The 17,439-nt window shown below is 40.9% G+C and overlaps 1 long non-coding RNA gene across 1 annotated transcript; it reads right to left on the bottom strand.

The window, feature by feature from the left end:
• Window positions 1–1,428: 1,428 nt before the first annotated feature.
• Window positions 1,429–7,750, bottom strand: LOC146890007 (uncharacterized). The gene is made up of 2 exons (XR_015735800.1): window positions 7,508–7,750; window positions 1,429–4,625 (listed from the first exon to the last, which is right to left on the bottom strand). It is a non-coding gene; the product is annotated as an uncharacterized LOC146890007 (long non-coding RNA).
• Between the last annotated feature and the right edge of the window lie 9,689 nt (window positions 7,751–17,439).

The following is a 17,439-nucleotide window of genomic DNA, read 5'->3' as shown; positions in this document are numbered from 1 at the left end:
TTGGTCTATTAGCTCAGGCTTCTTCTTTTTTTATTAATTTATAAAAATTTCCACATCCTCCCCTCCTCCCAATACCCTCCCACTCCCCCCACTCCCTCTCCTACTCTCTCTCCAGTCCTAAGAGCAGTCAGGGTTTCCTGCCCTGTGGGAAGTTCAAGTTCTTCCCCCCTCCATCCAGGTCAAGGAAGGTGAGCATCCAAACAGACTAGGATCCCAAAAAGCCAGTACATGCAGATGAAACAAGTCCTGGTGCCATTATCAATGGCTTCTCAGACAGCCCCCATGTCAGCCACATTCAGAGAATCCCGTTTGATCACATGCTCGTTCAGTCCCAGTCCAGCTGGCTTTGGTGAGCTCTCATTAGATCAGTCCCCCTGTATCAGTGGGTGAACGCACCCCTCGAGGTCCTGACTTCCTTGTTCATGTTCTCCCTCCTTCTGCTCCTCATTTGGATGGATATGGGAGCAGGGAAGTATATATCTCAACTTAGGGACCCATTTTAGGTTTTGCAAGAGACTTGATTCTAGAGGGGTTCCCAGGTCCAAGGAAAGGTCCCAGATTGTTCCCTGAGCAGCAGAGGAGAGGGCCTTGGCCCATAACCATACTGATGAATATTTTGCATATCACCATAGAACCTTCATCTGACGATGGATGGAGATAGAGACAGAGACACACATTGGAACACTGGACTTAACTCCCTAGGTCCAAATGAGAAGCAGAAGGAGGGAGAATGTGAGCAAGGAAGTCAGGATCAGAGGTCCAAATGAGCATTGCTTTTCTATAAACTTGGTGTGTATAAGCTAAGAGCTGCACTTGGTCTGCATGTCCTAGCCTGGGGGTAAAGCCTTGGGATCTCATTCCTAGCCACCATCTGGGCATTGGACTCCATAGTGAGCACTGTTTGGATATGAAGGGACTTTTAACTATGCCCTCCTTTGCCTACAGCAGATTCTGTGCACACAAATGAGAAGCCTTAGTGCTCTCCTCCCTGTCCATCTGACTCTCTGATTTACAAAACCACACTAGGTTCTGGAGTGGAAAACAACAAAGCTGGGCCAGAATTGAAGAAACGACAGGCTGGAACCCAGCTGTTGTCCTGTGGGACACAGAGGCAGAGATCAAGCCTCGAGAAGTTTTCACATGGTGAGATCAACCAGTTCTATGTATTCATGTGGTTCTGTAACATCCTTAAGCCAATTATGGTGTTATCATTGAATTATGAAATAGCAATAGCAAGAACAATGCAAAATTCACCATGTTTTCATTTATTCCTAAGTCATGTAGGCCAACCTTCACATCCCTTATTTGGAGTCCAACGTACTGAAAGGGAATTAACAGCCAGCTGGGCCTACTGAGGGCATTACTTGCAATGCCTCCGGGCTTTGAAATACCCAACATAATGCTAAAGAACTGCAAAAGTCTGAATACTACAGATAATCTAGTTATTGAGATATCAATAAATCAATGATACAATAGAATCATACGCTGCTGTAATTCTATAAAGCCATTCTCTTGTTTAGCGAGAGAAATACTTAGAACAACAACACTTGTCTTACTCTGCCCTTTACCCAGCTCCTTCTCATAAACTCTTTTATTCTAGCTGATCCTACACTAGTTCCCAGAGACTTCCCAACCAGGGACACCCACAGAGAAACAAATAGAAGAATCAGGACCTGGAAAAGTTTACTTTTTGTCAGTGGTAATTGTGAGCAGCTAGCTAAGGTACTGTGCTTTCTGGAAAAGTTTGCATAATTTGTCACTAGAATCCCACGATGCTCACTTTTTGTTTCTTTGGTGATTGCCCATTTTACCTCTGACTCTGTTATTCCTGGCTGTGAAAATGAATTAAACAAATTAAAACGCTGTTGCTTCTTCTTACTGGACTGAAACTAGCAATGTAGACGCAGAACACCACCATATAGAACTCCATGATAAACAATTACTACAGACAAGAGATGTCCAACTCTCTGAGGGAGATATGCTACCATGTTCTCAGATTTAAGTAAAGTCTCAACTGTGATCTACAGAGATGCTGTACTTACTGATAGTCTCAGTAATAATCCATTATTAAACTTTCAACAACCAACAACATAGTAGGACACATCTTATAGTTAAAGTTTATCTTTTTATGAGATGGTTTGTTTTTTTTTAGGTTTCATATTTTTCTTTTTTAAATTTATTTATTTATTTATTAAAAATTTCCACCTCCTCCCCACCTCCCTTTTCCCTCTCCCTCCCCACCTTCCCCTCCTTCTCTAGTCCTAAGAGCAGTCAGGGTTCCTTGCCCCGTGAGAAGTCCTTGTTACAATAGTTTCTCTCCCCGGGCAAGCTCCTCCCAGTCCTTAAGTAGCCCTGGGCAGCCAATCCTGGATTGCCACGTGGGCACTGTCCATAGGTCCACTTATGTGCAAGCAGCTTACGATCATCGCATGATCCTGGCCTTAGCCAAATAAGGTGTTGTTTATCACTGAAAGCACTCGGTTTTGGGATCGTGGGAGGCGGAATCCGGTGCCATCTTTTAGGTGCGGCTCCATGCAGCTCTCTACAGTTCCCCCTTTTTTGTTTTAAAAGCAACAGGCAAGAGTAGAGGTCTGATCTCTGTTAAAAATGAAGCATGTACTATTGTTTATCCAGGTGTCCTCCACCCAGAAAACACTAGACCTGCTTGGTGCCCTTTTTACAGAGGTGGGAGTTAGGCACCGACCCACATGCAATCAGACTTGCTCTTCTTGAGGTAGATGTAATTACCCTCAAGTGCAGTGTGCAAGTCTCAAATCCCCTGCTAATATATCTTTTAAAGTAATTAACCAAACTTGGGGGGACTGTCCTGCTTCAATAGCCATGAAGGCTTGAATGATTATTGCTGCATTGTGATGTTGTGAGGCCCTCATGCGACAAATACACCACAGACATACCAGGGAGGCAAGTACCATTAGGCCTGTCAGGGCTCCTATTCCCACCCACTCCTTAAAATAACTAAAAGTTCATTTCAGCATATTAAGAAAAGCATCAGCAGTAGGTAATTCCAGCCGTGTGGCATTCAGGGAAATAATCTGGTTGATCAAGGTGTCCGTCAGGTTCTCGAACTCCTTGCTTCAGTTTCCCTGAAGGTGTGCGCTCAGCTGCCGGTTCAGGTTACCATTCTTTGTAAAATTCTCAGCCAATCTGGAAGTAATGCATAAAGAGGCGAGGGAACGAATACATCCTACACTGGTTAAGGTTACTAAATCATCCACTTGCTCTTGCAAGAGGTCTACTCTTTGGTTTACTGTCAAAATGCCAGCTTTTAAATGACCATCGATAGATTTCAAAGTGGTCATTGTGGAGGCTGTCCTCTCCACGATTTCATTAACTGTCTCTGCAATCTGAGTTGTTGCAGCCATGGCAACAGCAGCTGTCATGGCAGCTGCAGCAGATACAGCAATTGCGGTGACTAGGGCTGCTGTTATCCCAGAGTCTTGTTTTGTTCTGAGCAACTGAGTGATCGGGAAGGTACCGGTATCAACTCTGACTGGGATGAGAACATATGTGGGAACTCTCATCACCACAGCTGTGTTATAAGTACCATTCCAGCATTGACTTGCGAGGCAAGCTGCCTTGAAGGAATTACAATAGATCACATCCTCTGTGGCATTGGTAATATTAGTCAGCAAAAAGAAGAAGGGTGCCTTTAAGCACACTGGACTGGCAGAAATGGAAGGTTGTTCATCATTTTATTTGTAGTAACATTTGAAAGAACTCCCTTCGTATCTCGGCTGGCAGAGATGTTAAGTAGCCAGACAGTCAAATTACGAAGGGCAGCAAAAGGCTCTAAGGATGAAAAGGCCCCTCTTTCATTAGAAAGAATCCATTGAAACCAGGGCCAAGTATTTTTCTTATTAGTTTTCTGATTAGTCCGATTAGCAAGATTAAAGGAATATCTTCCTAAAGGAGGGGTAAATTCAAAACCTGGTGCAATCTGCTTTGGCTTATGATCTGGGCTTTGACATGGTGTTCAATGAGGGGGGTAACCTAAATTAGGGACACAATAAGTTAATACTTGTCGAGCAATGGAATTTCATAATCCAAAGCGTGAACTTGACAGCCGAAGCCCTTCCATCAACATCAATAATGTAATAATACTTGTGGCATTGCTACCATTTTTACCGCTGCCCATGCCTGAGGAAGCACCCGTATTTATTGTTTTCAGTGCTTTCACGAGCATGGCAAAAGGCACATGACTATCGGTCAACGGGTCAAGCCAGTTACCCACCGAGCCATTCTTCAACCATATACATGGGTTAGAATTATTTTCAAGAGAAAAACATAGTGCTCCTTGAAGAGGAACATCAGCTGCATTATTCATAGCCATGCTAGGGTCTAAATTTACGCAGGGTAAGCCTAATACACAACTAGTGGAAAAAAAGACAGGTAAAACTTTTGACGTAGAATGAACAGGTATAGGAATTGGCCATGCTTTTGCTATGGCCCACAAGATTTGTTCATTGGCCTGGATCAACAACGGGGACATCAGGACCGTCACCATCAGTAGGATCACAATCTGAGGCTTCATCTTGCTTGTCATTCCTCTGCACTTGTACTTTTCTCACCAAGCACTCCGGTACCCAAATAGGGTCCAAATGATCCTGTGGAAAAACACAAACAGAACCTCATGCCCATGCCAGCACGGGATCAGGGCCATGCCAGACCCCTGTCAGAACGTCCGTCCATTTTATCAATCCTTTTAAAGGACTGGATGGGTAAGAATGCCTGTCCACTGCAGACTGATTGGTATTGTCCAAATTTTAAAAATCTTTAAGTGTAAACAAGGCTAAGGAAAGTCTATTCTTGGGGGTCTGTTGATGACCTATTCCCCCTTTTTGCTTTTGAAGCAATTCTTTTAAGGGGTGATGAGCATGCTCTACAATGCCTTGGCCTTGTGGATTATAAGGCAGCCCATGTATGAGTTGAACACTCATGCATTGGCAGAAGGAGGTGAACTTTTGTCCCGTATAAGCGGGACCATTGTCTGTTTTCAGTTGCTGGGGTTTTCCCCAGGTGGCCCATGCTTCTAGACAATGAGCAATCACTTGGGTTGCCTTTTCACCTGTCATGGGTGTGGCATGGATAATGCCAGAGCATGTATCCACAGAGACATGTACGTATTTTATTTTGCCAAACTCAGAGAGATGGGTAACATCCATCTGCTAAAGTTTAAGGGGGAGAAATCCACACAGATTGACCCCCAAAATTTGAAGGTGATGATGTATGACACATTGTGGACAATCCACAACCACCTTGCATGCATCAGCATGGGAAATGGTAAATTTTTGTTGTAGGGTTTTGGCGTTAACATGAAGTTCTTTATGAAAATCATGAGCCCTCTGCAGGGCAGAGGCAAGAAACATCCATTCTTGTCTGGTACACTGATCAACCTTGTCATTGCCGGCAGCCAGAGGGCCTGGCAGACCTGTATGTGCATGAACGTGCTGTACAAAGAAAGGATTCTTACGTTGCCAGAGTAATAGCTGTAATTGTGTAAATAGCCTATGTACCAGGCTGGAGGATTTAATAGGTCCAGCGCACTCAAGGTATTTTAAGGCATTAACAACATAACAAGAATCCGAAATTAAATTAAATGTAAATGGACAGGATTTAAACACCTCAACCATGATTGCTAGCTCTACTTGCTGAGGAGCTCCAGGAGAAAACTGATATTTAACAAGTTCCTGCATTGCCCCCATTTTTGCTCAATCTAAGTACTGCAGCTGCCAGTCTGGCATTGGTTAATGGACCTCCTAATTCTCTACATGCTGTCATCCAGACTTCTAATCCTCTATTTTTATATGGGGTGATAGCTGCTCTGCACTCCTGGGTACATTGTTCATACACTAGCTGCTTGACAAACGGCATAGCGGTGTCCGGGTCACCAAAGATCTTTCCTGCCGCTTCTACCATCCTAGCCACATAATCAGAAAAAGGCTCCATAGGTCCTTGAAGGATTTTAGTCAAATTATCAATTACCTCCCCTTTATTAGGTAAGGTCTTCCATGCTCTTGTGGCAATGTTATTAATCTGATCATACACTTGAGGAGGATATCCATTTTGCTGGTTGGCAAACCTGCCTTGTCCAAGCAACATATCTGTGTCCCAGACTGCTTGTGCCCCTCCAGCTGCTAGATTTATTGCAGCCTGAGCATTGGCCAATTCAATTAAGAGAGCTTTCCAATCTAGATACTGACCAGGGGACAAACATGCTCGTGCTAGGTTCATCCAATCAGCTGGAGTCATGGCGTATCTATGTAGAACTTCCACTTGGGCCACCATAAAGGCAGCTGTAGTGCCATAAGTCTAGACAGATTCTGCCAATGTCTTGATGACCTTAAAATCCAAAGGCTCATGGAATCAATTGCATTGCAGATCCTGAAATACAGGAAATACTGAGGCCATCATCATTTCTGCCCTGACTTCTCTCCATACCTTAGGATTGAAAGAAATCCCTCCCTCTGCTCCTATAACCTCCGGATACGTGGGTGGAGCTGAAGGGGTTACAGTCCTGCGCATGCCTTTAGATGTCTTATTTTTCTCTTTGTTTCCCTTTTTCTTGGAGATTTTCATTCTTTTTAATGTTTTCCTAAGGGTTTCTCTATCTTCTTCATCCGTTTCTGTCTCTGTGTCTGGTGTCTCTGGGTCTGGCCCTGTCTCTGAGCTAGAGGAGACAGAAGAGTCTGATTCCTCCAATTCTGACAGGCTAGGATATAATCAACCCTTTGCTTTTCCTGGGCCCTTTTCTTCTTCCCTCTACCTGAATCTGTGTCAGATGCCACATCAGACTTTGCCTTTTCAGAGGCTGCTGTTTCTGAAGCTGCCCTATCTGAACGTTCCTCCTGTAATATCTCTAAGGCTGCTTGGCCATTTTCTACTGCTTCACTACACTTTCGATCCTCAAGGCAGCTTTTCACTAATTTCCAGATAGGCCTTACTCTAGCCTTAAGTGTTCCCGTTCTGTAGCAAACTCAAGGTCTCTACCTAGCTTTTCCCATGATGAAGTCGTAAGTTTCCCAGAGACTGCAAACCAAGGTGCAGTGGTATCACATTCCTCCAGGAACCTCCCTAAGGTACTTTTCTTAAGTTTTAGATTTTTTTGAACGAAGAAGCTCGTTCAAAGCCAGAAAAATTGGGTGAGAAGGAGAATTCCCCATGTCTATTCACTGAGGATTCTCAATACACTCCCTACAGCAATAAGTAAAAACGATGAACCAGAACACTGTATTCAAGAGTACCCAAGCTGCTAAGAGCAAGTAGTAATCCATCAACAGTATCCAGCAATTTTACTTTCAGTTCATCAGGCTATCAAACCGAATGTGATCTACAGACTTGTAGCCCATCCACTGTAGTAGGCTTTACTTTTACTTTCGATTTGTCCGCTCTAGTCGCGGCTCTACTTCCCCTGCTCTCCCTTTGTTTACAGGCAAGAGCAAATAATCCGCTTTGGTTGCGGATCCCCAATCTTATCTTGAGGACTTACCGGTGCACCCCCTGACTGCTACAAGTTCTGTGCTCCAGGAAGAGGAGAGGAGAATCCCTGTATGAGCCACCACTTGTCCCGACCACCTCGACCAGCAAGGAAGACGCAACACCAGAGCTCTTCTTGCAAGCAGTTTACTCAGGACCTTGTTACAATAGTTTCTCTCCCCCGGCAAGCTCCTCCCAGTCATTAAGTAGCCCTGGGCAGCCAATCCTGGATCACCACGTGGGCACTGTCCATAGGTCCACTTATGCTCAAGCAGCTTACGATCATCGCATGATCCTGGCCTTAGCCAAATAAGGTGTTGTTTATCACTGAAAGCACTCGCTTTCGGAATCGCGGAAGGTGGAAGCCGGCGCCATCCTTTAGGTGTGGCTCCACGCAGCTCTCTACAGCAACCCAAAACTGAATCTACAGAACCCCCATAGAAGTCAAAAGCATAGCTGACTATTTGTAATCCCAACACTCCTACAGAGATGAGAGGCAGAAACAAAGAAAGCCCCCCAAATTCTATGAAGCAGTAAAACTACACATAGACACTAACTCAAACAAGGTGGAAGGCAAGAATCTACCTGCCAAGTTTACCTTTGACCACACATGTGTCATGGCACACACACATTTTGTACACATGAATGCACATAGCCACACACACAAAATGGCAACATAAAACACTCCATTTTAGAAAATCCTATTTCTATTAATAAGTTTATTTTTTAAAAGTATGGAGAAACATGAGCAAGTATGGTTGGACCCTTGTGCTCACTGCTGACTGTATATGATGACAGGCCTCCCACTCTTCACTCCTTATGAGAGGAAGATACACTCCCACACTTCACTATGTCACCTCAAAACTGTAAGTTGTCAGATTCAATAGAATGTCATTGGTGTTAACCTCATACCTGACTTTATGCAAAGCAAAAGAAGAGAAGTCTAGGAAATGGGTATATATACAATTTTCAAGCTGAACCCAGTTTTGACTGTTCAAACCCATGATAGACCTACAGAGAAGCAAAAAGGAGCAATGTTTGACTAGATGCCACTCAGATTCTGGGGCAGGCCTTAATGCCTTTATTACAATACCTTACTAGTATACTGATTGATAGCATGCCTCTGAACTAATAATGATCCTTGCAAAATTTTCATTGGAGTTTTCCGGAGTGATGGTGATTCTAACTTAACTTGTCTAGGAATGTCTTTATCAAAGAAAAATCCCCAAATCTCAGCAAACCAGAGATGCCCATCACCCATGAGCCTTCCTTCCTTTGAGAATGTATTTCCTTGGGTCTATTGATACTGGAATGGCTGTCCTCTGGTATTCAAGATTCAAAAGCTATCTCTGGTTTTTCCTGCTCAGCAACTGTGTAAGTCCCAATAACACCAACCCTCTATGAGTAATTTGCTTACCTATTTACCCTAAATTATTTGTGACAATGGAGGCATCCAAAAGGTGTTTCTAAAAACATTTTTTAATTCAAATATATTTAATTAGTTGCAGTGTGCTGTTAAAAGACAAGGGAGATTGTCACCATTATCATCCTTCCCTATGTCCTCTTTCTCTTACAGGTCACTGCTCACTGAAATGAGGCTTGGGGAGGTTAAAGAACAGTGTTAATGGGAGAAGTTTGGGGAAGTCTAAATCTTTACAGACAATGATCATGATGGCTGTACCTTCAGTTTCCAAAAAGCCAGCTTCTGAAGCATGTAGCAAGCAAACGTAAAAGAACAAATAGCAAGCAGGGCAGAGAACAGCCAGGTAGATTAAAAAAAAATAACCAGGTGCTGTTGGCTATTTTATTACTCTTTACACTTTGAGGGTTCTACCAACCAACTCGCAAATAAATCGGCACAGAGCTTTATCTTTTCTTAAGAATGCCCGGTCTTAGTTTGGCTTGCTGCTATGTGTCTTTTCTTAACTTATCCCATGTACCTTTTCCTCTGGCCTTTTTTTCTTTTCTTTCTTCTGTATATCTTACTTTCACTCTTACTTCATGGCCAGCTATGTGGCTGGGTGCCTCTTCCTCTCATTCCTTGATCTTTTTCTCTTTTTTTCTCCTTCTATTTATTCTCTTTGCCTGGCACACCACCTACCCTTTCTCTTATCTTGCTAATGTTCATTCAGCTCTTTATTAGGCTAATCAGGTATCTTAAACAGGCAAAGTATCACAGCTTCACAGAGTTAAACAAATGAAGCATAAAAGAATACAATACAACTTTGCATTATTAAAACAAATGTTCCACAGCATAAACAAATCTAACAAATCTTAAAATAATATTCCACAACAGAGAACCAAGTAGAAACTGACCAGGGAAGCCCTAGTCATTAGGCATTTAGTCATTTAGAGTTCCATATTGTGAGATCCAAGCAGAGTAGAACCATTTTTTCCATGAATACACTTTCAGTGCCTTTTTCCAACCACATGTATTTTTATACCAAGAGATGCTGTGGAATGCCCTTCTACATGTGTGTTGCTTTTATTAGTTGATGAATAAAGCTGTTTTGGCCAATGGTTTAGCAGAGTAAGGCCAGGTGTGAAATTGGATCAGAGCTATAGAGAGAGTAGACAGAGTTGAGGAGATGCTATGTAGGTATCAAGCAGAAACATACCAGAAAATTACGAGTAAACCATAGTCTCATGGTGATACGTAGCTTAATAGAAAAGTGTTAATTTAAGACATAAAAGCAAGCCATGAATATGCCTGAGTCATTGGCCAAACAGTGTTGTAATTAGTCGAGTTTCTGTGTGATTATTTGGATCTGTGTGGCCAGGAAATAAAAGTTCAGTCTTCCCCTGGTATAGATCTACATAAGACTGGTATAGGAGGGTCTTCTTTTTATGTATTGCTTTCATTGGTCAAACAAAGAAACTGCTTAGACCTTTTGATAGGGCAGAACATAAATAGGTGGGGAAGACAGGACTGAATGCTGGGAGAAAGAAGGCAGAGAAGAGAGCTGCCATGGAGCCAGCCACCAGATCAGACATGCTGAATCTTTCCCAGTAAGCCACAAGCTCATAGTGACATACAGATTATTAGAAATGGGTTGAATCAAGATGTGAGAGTTAGCCAATAAGAGGCTAGAACTAATAGGCCAGACAGTGTTTAAATGAATACAATTTGTGGTTGTTATTTCGGGGTATAAGCTAGCCAGGTGGCTGGGAGCTGGGCGGCAGGACCCGCAACTCCCTATACTTCAGAGTGGTGCTCCAGCGTGTTAGCGAACTCCTCATAAAACCTGAGAGGGCTTGAAAAGGAATTCTAGACACAAACACACATACACACTAAAACAGAGTTTAACGCAGCTTTTGCAATTTGCTAGGGTGTGCTGCAGAGATAATTCCTGACTCAGCAGCAGTACAAAAAAAAGCCACGCAGTTTTAAAATGCAGCTTCCTGGGCCCTGCCACTGGTGCAAACTCTGGGTATAGTGCATTTGTGGGCCTGGGTGTTTGTGTGTCCACTTGGGATCAGGAAAAGTAACTGAGCCAAGGACATGGCTGGACAGACAGTGGAATTAGGCTTGGGCAGGCGGGAAAGCATGGCAGATTTCTGTCGCCATACAGAGATGTTTCCAGGCTGCACAGTGCTCTGTGTGGAAGATTTGACTGTAACTCAGATAAAAAAGATCTATGTCTGACACACTCATTCTCAGCGTTGGACTGCTGAGTGCAGCTCCTGCCTGGTGGCCTCAGAACTAGCAGAAATGGTATGTTCACCATTTTGAAACTGGAGAGAGGTGTTGCCAACATCCAGAACAGCCCACTGCTCTGTGGCTCAGAGGCACAAATGACTCAGAGGTAAAAGTAGTTCTGCCATGCTGGACTGGGTGGGGAAAGCCCATAATACCTGTTTTTGACCTAGGAGTGTCACAGCTTAGATTCTTAAGCACTTAGCGATTTAAAAGAGCAAAGCAAAAATGTTCCTGGGCAGTAAAGAATTACAGACAATGCAATAGGACAGATTCAGACATAAATGACCTCTAAATGTGTCATAGTGTTAGACATACATAGGTTTGGGAGAGAGAAGAAAAAGAATACAGAGAATAAAGTTAATGCCTCAAAAAGGGGGGGGGGTAACGTCTTTAAAGAGACAGAGTACAGATAGTTATAAATTAAAAGAAATAAAGAAAAATAAGTCATGTAAAAATGGAAAATTCACAGAGAGCCTGGATTCTGTATATTGTATTTTCTTTCAATTTTTTGACTGTGAAGGAGCTAAATACAGAAAGACTTTTCATTGTGTGGTCTGCTAAGCTAATCCAACATTTGTAATTTCAAGCTATCTTGACTTCAGAATTTGGATCTAAGGATATGATGTTTGGAAAAGAGGTTCTTCTTTTGTTTTCACAGAGGATGAGACCCTGTGGATTGCTTCTATCCCAAAATGGTTTGATAGACCATGCCCTACTGAAAGGTTGCCATGAAGACCTTCAGAAAATTATTTCACTCAACTGCCAACTGAGATGAATCTAGCACACAGGTTATACCACGAAAGGCCTGAATAACAGTCCCTCCATACAGCAAGAAGCATTTTGGAGAGAAAAGAACTGTGACCATAATACCAAATATTGTTTATAAGTTGTTCTTTTACATTAGACGGGAGATATGATATAGAGATGAATAATTTACATTGGTATAAATTTTACTCGATTGATATAAATTTAAGGTCAATTTTTCTATATTTATATGTATTTCTGATCTTGATTAAGGTATTGTGATTTGTAGTTCATTTAAAAATGTAATGTATAATTAAGAAATATAGGTTAATGAATAATCATCGATAACAGCAAAGCTTGTAGTAATGTTTGTTAGATTTTCTAGATATATAAAGATATATTTCAGTTAGATAGGCATTCTTCATATCTTTCAAAGACTACAGAATATAGATTTTAAATGTTTTAATAACTTATAGCTTTTTATGACAATGAGACACGTCTGCTCCTGGGAGCACCAATCTACTTCAAGAAGAAGATGGGCATCGATGAGGCTCCTTATGGAATTGGTTAGCCATTTGGGCAAAAAACTGCTCTTGCCTGGACTGATGTATAAGTTAGACACAAAGAGCCCGCAGAGAGAGGACTGCTGAACTCTCCTAAAGGAGAGATGATCCTTTGGAATTCCTGTTTCATGAAAAATCTGCAAGACATTCTGCAGGAAACAAAAGAAAGTGACTGAAATGTCTTTGAATTTTCCTGCTTCATGGAAATGTCTGCTGGATACTATGGGCCTGAAGGCTGAAGATGGATGCCCCAATGGTACAGAGGAACTTTGGGTGACTGTCCAAGCAGCGAGATGTCTCTCTCATTTCTAGAGTTTGGAAGGTGCTTATTTCTTGTTTACTTAGGTAATATTATATCCTTTTGGAGTCTTTGATGGAGTTGAAGAATGGTTAGCTATAATTATAGTTTTCCTTTGTTATGATAAAAGATAAAGTAGATATAAATATTGTAGCTGTAATTCTTGCTTGATTTGTTATATGCAATTTTACTATTTTAAAGTGAAAGCCTTTCTTTTTTGTTTGACAGAAAAAGGGGAAATGGTGTAAAAGGGTATTTTTTCTATGTGTTGCTTTCATTGGTCTAATAAAGAAACTGCCTAGGCCTTTTGATAAAGCAGAACTCAGATAAGTGAGAAAGACAGGACTGAATGCTGGGAGAAAGAAGGCAGAGACAGAGAGCTGCCATGGAGCCAGCCCCAGATCAGACATGCTGAATCTTTCCCAGTAAGCCACAAGCTCATAGTGACATACAGATTATTAGAAATGGGTTGAATCAAGATGTGAGAGTAAGCCAATAAGAGGCTAGAACTAATAGGCCAGACAGTGTTTAAATGAATACAATTTGTGTGTTGTTATTTCGGGGTATAAGCTAGTCAGGTAGCTGGGAGATGGGCAGTGGGAAGTGGCCCCCCACTCCTTTTACTACATAAGACCTAAAAAAAAAAAGCTTCAAAAATCAGGTTTGAGCCAGGACATCTGCCAGTCTGAGCATGAATCTGGAACCTCTAAAGGAGTAGGCAGGAACCAGATTTCTCTGCAGAGCCAGGCCTGAATCTCAGACCTCAGAGGGAGTATGCCTGAGCCAGGACCACTGTGGGTCCAGGCATTGGTCTGGGGCAAGAAAGGGAATAGGTAGGAACCTGGAAACTCTGTGGGTCCAAACATGAATCTGGAATCTCTGAGGGAGTAAGCCTGAGCCAGGTCCTCAGAGTTCTGGGCACACCTGAGCCTGAGAACTCCAAGGCAATAGACTGGAGTCAGAAACATTTGCAGGACCAACTCTAAGCCAGGGACTTCTGCAAGAGGGAATCCAGACCAGGATTTACAGAAATAGGTCAAAGCCAGTAACCTAGGCCAAAGTAGGCCTGGGACAGCAAACTCCAAAGGAGCAGAGCAAAGCACAGGATTGCTGAGCTACCTCCAGGAAAACAGACCAACCAACGGAGTAACCAGAACTGTGGAACTGACTGTACCATGAGGAACAACCATTTGAGATTTGGATTCACTGGCACCTAGAAGAATATTCAATAGAATCTCAGACAACCCAATCACACCAATTAGAGGAAGATGAGTAGAAAAGTAAGAACACATGCAGCACCACAAAGAACAACACATCAGTAAAACCTAAAGACCCTACAACAGCAAGACCTGAACAACCAAATATAGATGAAGCAGAAGAAAATGACCTACAAAATAACTTCAAGAGAATGTTTGACTCTCTTAAACAAGAAACAATAAATTCCCTTAAAGAAATGGAGAAAAAGACAAACAAAAAATTGGAAGACATCAGATAATCCCTTAAAGAAAACAAAAAAAAGAAACCAAAAATATTAAAGAAACTATTCAAATCTTGAAAACTGAAATAGAGACAATAAAGAAAATACAAGCTGAGGGAATTATAGAAACAGAAATCATGAGCATATGATCAGGAACCACAAACGCAAGCATGAACTGCAGAATACAATAGATGGAAGAGAGAATCTCAAGTGCTAAAGATACAATAGAAGAAATAGATTCACCAGTTAAAGAAAACATTACATATAACAAAAACTTAACCGAAAATATCCAGGAAATATGGGACACCATGAAAAGGCCAAATCTAAGAGTAATAGGTATAGAAGAGGAAGAAGTTCAACTCAAAAGCACAGAAAATATATTTAACAAAAATCATAGAAGAAAACTTTCCCATCCTTAAGAAAGATATGCCTATGAAGATACAAGAAGCATACAGAACACCAAAAAGACTTAATCCAAAAAACAAAGTCCTCTTGCCACATAATAATCAAAACACTAAACATTGAGAGTAAAGAAAGAATATTAAGAGCTGCAAAGGAAAAATGTCAAGTAACATATAAAGGTCGACCTATCAGAATTACATCTGCCTTCTCATTGGAGACAATGAAAGCCAGAAGGTTGTGGTCAAGTGTTATGCAGACATTAAAAGACCATGAATGCCAGCCCAGATTGCTATACCCAGCAAAACTTTCAATTACCATAGAAGGACAAAAGAAGATACTTCATGACAAAACAAGATTTCACCATTACCTAGCCACAATCCCAGCCCTACACAAAAAACTAGAAGGAAAACTCCAACATAAGGAAGTTGGCTACACCAACAAAAACACAGACAATTGATGGTCTCATAAAAGCAAATTCCAAAGAAGGAAAAAAAGAACAAATTAACATCACCAACAATAAAAACTAAATTAACAGGAGATAGTAATCACTGGTCATTAATATCCCTTAATGTAAACAGACTCAATTCACCTATAAAAAGGCACAGGCTAACGGATTGGCTATGAAAACAGAATCCATTCTTCTTTGCATACAAACACATCTCAACCTCAAAGACAGACATCATCTCAGTGTAAAGGGTTGGAAAAAATATACCAATGAAATGAACCTAAGAAACAGGCGGGTGTAGATACCCTAATATCTAACAAAATAGACTTCAAGCTAAAATCAGTCAAAAGAGACAAAGAAGGTCATTTCATATTAGTCACAGGAAAAATTCATCAAGACAAATCTCAATACTGAAAATCTATGCCCCCAAATACAAGAGCACCCTCGTATGTAAAAGAAACATTTCGAAAGCTTAAATCATACATTAAAGTGGGGACTTCAACACTCCCCACTCACCACTGGACAGATCAGTCACATAAAAAATGAACAGAGAAATAAGCGAACTAACAGATGTTATGACTCAAATGGACTTAGACATCTATAGAATATTCCATACAAACAGAAAAGAATATACCGTCTTCTAAGCACCTCATGGAACCTTCTCAAAAATTGACCACATACTCAATAACAAAACAAACCTCAGCAAATACAAAAGATGGAATAACCCAATGTACCTTATCAGATCACCATGATTGGAAACTAGACGTCAACAGCAATGCTAACTACAGAAAACCCACAAGCACATGGAAATTAAACAATGCTCACCCAAATCATCAATGAGTCAAGGAAGAAATAAAGGAAGAAATTAAAGACTTCGTAAAATTTAATAAAAATGACCACACAACATACCCAAATTTATGTGACACAATGAAAGCAGTGTTAAGAAGAAAGTTCATAGCACTAGATGCCTACATAAAGAAAATCCCACACTAGTGAATTAACAGAACATTTGAAAACATTAGAACAAAAAGAAGTAAACTCACCTAAGAGAACTAGATGGCAGGAAATAATCAAATTGAGAACTGAAATCAACAAAATAGAAACAAAGAAAACATTAAAAGACTCAATGAGACAAAGAGTTAGTTCTTTGAGAAAATCAACAAAATAGACAAACCTTTATCCACACTAATCAAAAGGCAAAGAGCGTATATCTAAGTTAGCAAAATCAGAAATGAAAAGGGGGACATAAGAACAGAGATGAAGGAGATATAGAGGAACATTAGGTCATATTTTAAAAACCTGTACTCCACAAAATTGGAAAACTAAAAAGAAATAGACAACTTTCTGGATAAATATCACTAAATCAAACTAAATCTAAACCAAACTAAATCAAGACCAGATAAGCAAATTAAACAGACCTATAATAGCTGAAGAAGTATAAACAGTCATCAAAAGCCTCCCAACCAAAAAAAAAAAAAAAAAAGTCCAGGACCAGATGGTTTCAGCTGAGAATTCTACAAGATTTTCAAACAAGAAATAATACCAGTATTTCTCAAATTATTCAACACAATAGAAACAGAAGAAACATTGCCAAACTCTTTTTAAGAGGCTACTATTACCCTGATACCCAAACCACAGAAAAACATTACTAAGGAAAAGAATTACATACCAATCTCACTCATGAACATTGATGCTAAAACACTAGCAAATCAAATCCAAGAATACATCAGAACCATCATCCACCATGATCAAGTCTGCTTTATCCCAGAGATGCAGGGATGGTTCAACATACAAAAATCTGTCAATGTAATCCACCATATAAAGAAACCGAAACATAAAAACCACATGATCATTTCATTAGATGCTGAAAAGCTTTTGACAAAATACAATATTGCTTCATGATAAAGGTCTTCCTGCTTTATGTCTATGGCATGGAGGGATATTTTGAGAGGTCCTGCTACAGTGCACTTGAATAGGGTTTGTGGCAGCATGCAGCAAATTACTTGGTGGCAGTATGGGCCAACTGCTTTCCAGAGTTCAGTGGTAAACATGGTCCCAGAGTTGGTGGTAAATGGATCCCGCCATGTTGGAAAGCCAAAGAGGGTGGAAAAAATAACCAAAGTAACTTCTCTGGTCCCAGCCATGTCTGCTAATAGTTTTTAACAGTGATCCAAACAGGATTACAGGTATGCAATAAAGACAGATTCAGACAGAAATAAAACTTTGGACCAGTAATAATGTGCTTTAAAAATGTACATAGGCTTAAGAAAAATAAAATGGGTATAAGTAATTATAGAAAAAATTGGTTTTATAAAA

This window comes from Myodes glareolus, chromosome 20 (assembly GCF_982192425.1).
Source record: "Myodes glareolus chromosome 20, mMyoGla1.1, whole genome shotgun sequence".
Classification (NCBI taxonomy): Eukaryota; Metazoa; Chordata; class Mammalia; order Rodentia; family Cricetidae; genus Myodes; species Myodes glareolus.
Note: the sequence above shows the minus strand (reverse complement) of the source record. Positions and strands in the feature narration are given on the sequence as shown.